The following is an 8,577-nucleotide window of genomic DNA, read 5'->3' as shown; positions in this document are numbered from 1 at the left end:
AGTGAGATTTTATAGTTTTTTGGGGGGATACTCTATTCGTCACAACATCACACAGCAAATCATTCCATACCGCAGGAAAATCAAACAACAACTCTTAACATTGATTAGCACATTCAATGATGGGAACAAGTTGGGTAGGGGTGATTGGTTAATACAAGAGGGGGATTCCTTTGAACTGATTGGTTTAGGCCATAAGGGGTGTACGAGCTAAACTACATGGTTTCCCAACATGTTATCAACCACCACAAACTACTGGGGGGTCATCTGGCATTCCAGGTGTTTTCCCTGTCTAATGTTGATTGGAGGTTGCTAGGGGGTTGCTATAGGTCCTCACCTAGCCTGAGTCAGGGACAGGACACCTGGCACCGCAGACCTCTCCTGTTATTTACAGACAAACAATTCAGCAGCGTGGGTATGTGCTTAGGAGTGCTCTGTGGGTTTTTCCAAGGACAAGGGTCACGCCCCCTTCCTTGGACAGGCTTTACTCTGAGGTAGAGACTGGTTTCTCAAAAATGGAGTCATATTAGTTTCTCAGTCACAAGTGCATAGCTTACCATGTAACAAGCCCTACTCTGAACATTTGATAAATATTTCATTTAACCATCATGATGAGCACAATAAAAATTACAATGATCTTCCTTTTATAATTGAAGGAGTTAAAACCAAAACGTTACATAATTTGCTCCAGGTCACAGATACTAATTAGCTGAACTAGGACTCAACTTCAGGCAATCTGCTGCAGAATCTATTCTCAACACTGCTTTGTTGTCTCTCAAGTAAACAGTGCAAAAGGTTCTCTCTCTGTCCCCACCCCACCCAATCTACCTATATAAAATCAAAATAAAAAAAAATTACCCAGGGCAATACCATATGATATGTTCTATAAATATCCTATAGATATATTTATTTTCTTTTTAAATGATGGTGTGATCCTCTAAATTGATCTTGCAACAAAACTGACTGACTCTTTGATTTATTAATAGGTGATGATGTGCAATTTTTTAAATGCCAGATTGGAATATCAATGCATTTTTTTTAATTGGGCAGAAGTTCCTTTAGTTGGCTTAGTTGTAGATAAAACAAGTAATTTTAATTATATTGAGTGGATTTAAAAGTTTAATGATCTTGAAAAAAATAGAAGGCGTTCTGTGAAAATGAAGCTTCTACTTACGTGGAACAGCATACTTTTTTTTCTCTCTTGGTTGGACTTAGAAGCAAGATTGAAATGTCTTTCTCCATCACTCTTTTAGAGTCCTACTGTTATGCTTGAATTCGGGACACCCAAAAGACCACTGCATGCCAGGCTAGCGCACTACAAACAAAGATGCTGTGTCTGCCAAAAACTAAGAAATAAATATTAAAAAAAAATTCTCTCTCTCTCTCTCTCTCTCTCTCTCTCTCTTTAAAAAAAAAAAAAAGGAAAGATTGATGTAAGCAGCAAAGAGATGTTTATTGCGAGCTACCTCCGTCTTCCGTGCGCACACAGTAACTGGTGACTCTGAGAGGCCCTGAATCCAGGGTTTGCAGCAGTTTTATACACTCTTTGGGAAAGGCAGGGATTTCACCTGCATCATAGCATCTCTTAGCAAATCATCACACACCGAGGGAAAATCAAACAACTCTTAACACTGATTAGCACATTCACTGGCAGGAACAAGTTGGGTAGGGGTGATTGGTTAGTACAAGAGGGGGATTCCTTTGAACTGACTGGTTTAGGCCAAGGGGAGTACATGCTGAACTACATGGTTTCCCAACAAGTTATCAACCACCATAAACTACTGGGAGGGTCATCTAGCATCCCAGGTATTTCCCTGTCTCATACTGTTTGGTGGTTGCTAGGGGGTTGTTATGGGTCCTCACCTAGCCTGACTGAGACAGGGACACCTGGTGCTGCAGATCTCTCCTGTTATTTGTAGATAAACAACTCAATAGGGTGTGTATGTGCCTAGGAGTGCTCTGTGGGTCTTTCCAAGGACAAGAGTCATGCCCCCTTCCTTAGACAGACTTTGCTCTGAGGTAGAGGGTGGTTTCTCACTACCCACCCTCAGGACACAGTTCAAATCTAATTCAGCAATAAGTCATTTCTAACCCTAGTCATTGGAATTCATCCCTTTCCCCTTTTTGCTTTAGTTTCTATTCAAATATTTGTATTTTCTCTTTTATGGGTAATTTATTGGTAAGTCTTTGCTCTTTTAGGTTACTAAAGAGAGATCTTTTTATCTACTTGCATGGAAAAAATGTGTATTGACACTTGTTGAATGGTTTAAACAGATTGACAGTAATCTTCTAGAAGTTTTTGTTAGGAGGGATAAAGACACTAACTAAAGGAGTCTCTTGGGAGAAAAAAAAGAAAAGGAACAATTAATTCTTTTCAGCCTTTTCACAGTATAATGGTATTTTCTTTGATTCTTTTGTTTTAGGGTAGACCCATTAAAACAAAGAATTAGAAGCTGCTTTTGCTAAATGCACTGACTCTTCACTTGGGCCTGCAGAAGATCAATGGGTAACTAAAAGCAAGTAAAAGCTTGGTATATCTTCCTTCCGGTGACATTCCTGTTATCTTAGAGTAACATTCCTGCTCAGCTGTGCACATAGGCATGCTAATACAAGTTTTATTATCCCTAAATTTACCTAACCCACCTCATCCACCTACAAGACCAAGGACACCAAGATTAAGAGTAACTAAGATATTTTCAAGATCAGCAGGGATACTCTATTGTCAGCTTTTACAAAATCCTGCTCCATGCCACCAGGGAAACACTTAGAAGTCTCCGGTCATTGCCCTACAATTTGTGCATTTTGATGTTGCAGTGGGGTATGTACTAGGGACTTGTGCTTTATTTGCTATAACCTTCAAAATAAGAACATGCAGTAGAGAACAGATTGTTTGAGAAAATTATATATAGAGAGCCTGAGTCTTTTGTTTAATTTTAAATAGAGAAATTGGAAACCCTTGGATTTAGTCCCTACAAATCACAATCTAACAGCTGCAAAGCATTCCAAGAAAAACGGGGGTAATGGCACAGAATAATCTCTTCAGAATAAATAGCAGGACTAGCTATGTAGAGATTTTCCTCTTGGATGAGTTTCTAAAGTCATCCATTGTTCTAACATATTATAAAGAACTCTGCCTCATTGCATTTTACAGATTCATATTATTTTTATTTTTAATGCCTCTATTTTCTCCTCTCTCAGTAGCTATACCTTTGCTCCATGTTCAAGCAGCAGTTCTCCATGAATAAAGCAATCCCAGAAGAGGTCACCACTTGAAGGCTGTCTCCTAATCAACATACATAGCAGCTGGATGGAGAACCTGAGGGGTACATCTCCAAGATCATTACAATCTAATTCCCTTCTACTTAACTCTTTGTCAAAACTGGGTCACAAGGTCCACAGAGCTGCCTTTGGTTATGGAGAGGAAGGCACTGAAAGAGAAGACAATGTGTTCTAGTATTTTATAATATTGATACAACTCTTCAAGGGAGTTTGAGGTTGAAGATTACTTAGCCCAAAGCCATAGTGCTGGACCAGGGGCCCAGAATACAGCTCAGTGGTAGAGTACTTCCTAGTTTATGTGAGGCCTTGGATTGGATCCCAGGAGAGAGAGAGAGAGAGAGAGAGAGAGAGAGAGAGAGAGAGAGAGAGAGAGAGAAAGAAGAAGAAGGAGGAGGAGGAGAAGGAGGAGGAACAGGAGGAGAGAAAGAGAGATAGGGAAAGGTTTAAATTCAACGCTGTCATTTTTACTGACTTTGGACAATTTGCTTAATTTCTCTTAATCCTTTATTTCTTCATTCATAGAATAGAGTTTTTAATGGAAACTATTCTTATGATTACTGAGAGGATAGAATAAAGTGTTTACATACATGAAGCACTTAGCATAATGCCTGCCCATAGCAAGTGTTCAAAACACTGATGAAAGACCCCTTAGCCTTACCTGTTCCTGTTTTGAATACCACTTTGACATCTGGAAAAGCAGTATGAAATTAAGATGTCCCAAGTATAAAACATTTCAAACCCTCCTAATGAAAGGTATTTTTCTTTTTTTTTTTTTTTAAGAGAGAGTGAGAGGGGAGAGAGAGAATTTTTAAATATTTATTGTTTAGTTTTCGGCGGACACAACATCTTTGTTTGTATGTGGTGCTGAGGATCAAACCCGGGCCGCACGCATGCCAGGCAAGTGTGCTACCACTTGAGTCACATCCCCAAGCCCCTGAAAGGTATTTTTCAGAACCACAAATATATAAGATCATGTATTTACATGGTCAGAAGTTAATTTCCCAAAACCATCCATATTATAACCATCCTTCACAAGAACATCTGTATCATTCATATTAGTGTTAATTATAATTTACCTAGAGATGAAGAGTTGATAAAGCACTGTGCTCTACATCAGCTCATTTTGTTACAGAGCTGAGGCCTTCTGGAAACTGAGGCAGCATGAAGAACTCCTCTTCAAACCCTGATTCTTATGATCGATGGAGTCAGAAATATTTTAGACATGTTGCTCAGAATAACAAGAATGAGTTCATTCAAAGGAAAGGAAAAGGTAAAGGAGACACTCTCAAGACAGAGTGGGTCCTCTCAGAGAGGAGACAATGTGCCACTTGTGCAGTCCAGTTTTATTGGTGATCCCAGAAAGTCCTGCCCAGGTCCACCTCTTAACTTTTGACTAAAGGCAGAGTGACAGACTTTCAAGTCCCCATTGCAGTGACAACTCTATGCCACCTTGGCCCATGCTGACTGGTTCCAATTGGATTCTTTTTACAGGTTTCATGATTAGGAGGAATTATGCTTATCTTCCAGACTGGTCTGTGAAAAGGGTACTCTTATTGTTGCTGAAAGCTCGGGTCTTTGTCCCCAATGCCAATTAATGCCAATTTAATAAGGATAAAGTTTTGAGAAAAAGGAAAAAGTTGTTTTATTGCTTTGCTAGCAAAGGAGAAACAGAGGGGGCTCCTGTCCTTGAGCCTGTGAAGGGCTTGAGACAGGAAAAGGTGTTTTTAGAGTCCCTTGTCCAGTTGGAGTTGGTCAGGGGAGTTGCTGAACGCCAGGACTGGCCAGGGGTCTCGCTGATTGACATCAGGAGGAGCAGGGAGATTTTAAAGGAGCTCTTCAAAGGCTACATTCCAGGCTTGCCCTGACAGTGGGGTCCCTGAGCACCCTGATGATGTGCTAGGATTCACTTGTTAATTTGGAAGATAAGCATAATTCCTAGATCCTCTGGCAGATATCTCCTTCCTGTGGAGCACAGATAACTCAGGGTAATCTTGTTCCTTACCCCGAGGTTAGGAAGGGGGAGAGGGAGAAAAGGAGAAGGAAAACACGTCCCTTTTAAAAATAAGCCTCAGAATTATATTCAAAAGGTGAAGTGGACCACTGTTACTTTATCAAGGCTATTTCCTGCCTTTATTTCCATGTGGATAACAGGTAATTTGCTGAGCAATGTGGCATATCCTGTCCACTTAGGCCAGGCAAAGCGGCAGGTAAATTGCTTTTTGGCAAAGAAAGCATATTGGGGTTAGCATAGTGGGCCCATTTTATAGAATTATTCTCTTAACCTTGTGTTTCCACCATCCTAATTTGTCTGTCCCTTAACAATTTGAGCTTCATGGGAATCCTGCAGGTAACTCAGTAATCTTTCAATTCTACAAACTAGGAAACTGTTCAGAGTGTAAGTCACATACACATATAGATTCAAATATGACTTCTTTCATATGCTGGGTTCTTTCCCAGAACCAAGGAAACCTTGGTAAACCTAGTGAGTTAAAACTTCCCTGGTGCTTTTTAATACAGTTTTTAAATTGTTTATTGGCAGTGTTGGGGATTGAATCCAGGGCCTTACATATGCTAGGCAAGTGCTCTACCACTGAACTACACCCCCAGCTCTTTTATTTTATTTCAAGAACTTGCAATCCTCCTGCCTCAGCCTTCAGAGTAGCTGGGATTACAGGCATGTACCACCATGCCCAGCTAATACAATTTTATTTTACTTATTTATTTTTTTGGTACCAGGAATTGAACTCAGGGAAATCAACTACTGAGTCACATCCCCAGATCTTTTTGTATTTTATTTAGAGATAGAGTCTCACTGAGTTGCTCAGGGTCTCACTAAATTGCTGAGGCTGGCTTTGAACTCAGGATCCCCCTGCCTCAGCCTCCTGAGCCACTAGGATTACAGGCATGCGCCACCATGCATGGCCAATTTTTTCAATAGAATGAAATAGGAAATAGAAAAGCCTAAACCTCAGTATGTATGAAAGTCAATGTAAATGAAAGCAAACATGCATAAATGTACTTGATCACCACGTAAAATGTAATTTCTTCCTGTAGGTATGAGTCAAAAATATTTGACCATCGCTAACCATGCATCTAACCCCACTTTTGCTTTTACTTACTGTGAAATTTTTTAAAAGTCATTTCACAGATTTATTCCTTTATAAAGCAGGGATATAAATAAGTTTCTCTACTTTCTAGGAGGCTTTTGAAAATCAAATGAGATAAAATATGTGGAAAAAACTTTGGAAACTATTCTCTCAATATGACTTTGTACTTTTAAAACTTGATCTGAAGAGTATATGAAAAAGTTGACAAAGATATTAAAAAATTAAATTGTAGATGTTAAGATCAGGCAAGGCGGGCAGCAACCAAAGGAGGCAGATTTAAAAAGGCCGCCGAAGGAGGCTTTATTGAGACTCACTCCTGGGCGGAACTCGATCAGACCAACAGAGTGGACAGGGGAAGGGTCTAAGGAGAAATTGCGTGGAAGCTTGACCGGACTGGACTTTTATGGGCTACAGCAGGAAGGGAAGGGCTTGGGACAGGATAAGGTGTTTTTAGAGTCCCTTGTCCCGTTGAGTTGGTCAGGGGAGTTGGCTGAGCACCAGGACTGGCAAGGGGTTCTGCTGATTGACAGGCATTAGTCAGGAGATCCTGCTGATTGACAGGCATTTCTTTCAGCGCCTGATTGATGTTTCTTTTCCATGGTGGCTGCTTTGTTCTAAGTCACTGCCACCAACCTAACAGTAGATATCAGAATTGGTGGGACTGTTACTATCCCTTAATCTGCATCCCCATCTAAGTAAGAAGAAGTGGATATGAGCTATTTGTGAATTTCAATTTTCTGTGATCATTCATTACCCACAAAAGTCTCCTCTACAAAAGTAGAGCATCTTACCCAAGGCCCAAATTCAATTAGTGTCAAGAACTGGATTGAAAAAAACAAATGCAAATAACAGAAAGCTATTAAGCTCTTACTGCATACAAGCCTTACTTACACATTCTCTTTAGAGAATATATATATCCTACTCACTAGGATATATTTAGTTTTTAATTAATTTTTCTTTCTTCTTTTTTTTTTTCCTTTTTTTTTTTTTTTGGTACTGGAGATTGAACCCATGAGTGCTTTGCCACCGGAAACACTTTAATTTTTTTTATTTTGAGAAAGGTCTCACTAAGTAGCTCAGGGTCTTGCCAAATTGCTGAGGATAACCTCAAATTTGTAATCCACCTGCCTCCTTTTCCCCAGTCACTGGGATTATAGGCTTGGCAGGGAGTCCGGCTGTTTTTAATTTTAAATTGTAATGTCAGATTCGTGGGACCCCAATAGACCTTCAGGAGCTGAATCCAATGTAATCACACAAGAGTCTTTATTGCAAGCTGGAGCCTGGACTCAAAACCGTTTCCAATGCAGGGATCCAAGGGAGTGAGTCCTGGCCCTTTGTTCAGTGAGATTTCGTAGGATTTGGGGGGATACTCTATGTGTCACAACATCACACAGCAAATCATCACACACCGTGGGAAAATCTAACAAAAACTCTTAACATTGATTAGCACATTTACTTGCTGGAACAAGTTGGGTAGGGGTGATTGGTTAGTACAAGAGGGGGATTCCTTTGAATTGATTGGTTTAGGCTGAGGGGTGTAAGTGCTGAACTACATGGTTTCCCAACATGTTATCAACCACCATAAACTACAGGGGGGGTCATCTGACATCCCAGGTATTTTCCCTGTCTAATGCTGATTGGAGGTTGGTAGGGGGTTGCTATGGGTCCTCACCTACCTTAAATGAGTCAGGGACACCTGGTGATACAGATCTCTCCTGTTATTTACAGACCATCAACTCAACAGGGTGGGTATGTGCCTGGGAGTGCTCTGTGGGTTTTTTCCAGGACCAGGGTCACGCCCCCTTCCTTAGAACAGGCCTTGAGGTAGAAGCTGCTGTTATTTATTTATTTTCAAAAATGGATCAGTTTCTCAAAATCACCAGTTAACATATGGAATAGTCATATATATATATATATATATATATATATATATATATATATAGGAACCAAAATTACGTAGGCAATCTTCAGCTAAAATTATAATTATATTCTTCCTATTTTATTATGCATTTTGGACACAACAATTAATCTAGGTAAAGATACAATTACTACCGCCAAGTAAATATTTTGTTGTTGTTTCCAAATAATAATGGGTCAAGTGGAAAATGGTTAGTCAAATAAATATATTGTTTTTTCTTAGGGAAATGGTCCCCTTTAATATGATAAAATACTTTCCTAAAACTTGATTATGGCT

Source organism: Urocitellus parryii, chromosome 10, assembly GCF_045843805.1.
Source record: "Urocitellus parryii isolate mUroPar1 chromosome 10, mUroPar1.hap1, whole genome shotgun sequence".
Lineage (NCBI taxonomy): Eukaryota > Metazoa > Chordata > Mammalia > Rodentia > Sciuridae > Urocitellus > Urocitellus parryii.
This window is presented reverse-complemented; position numbering follows the sequence as displayed.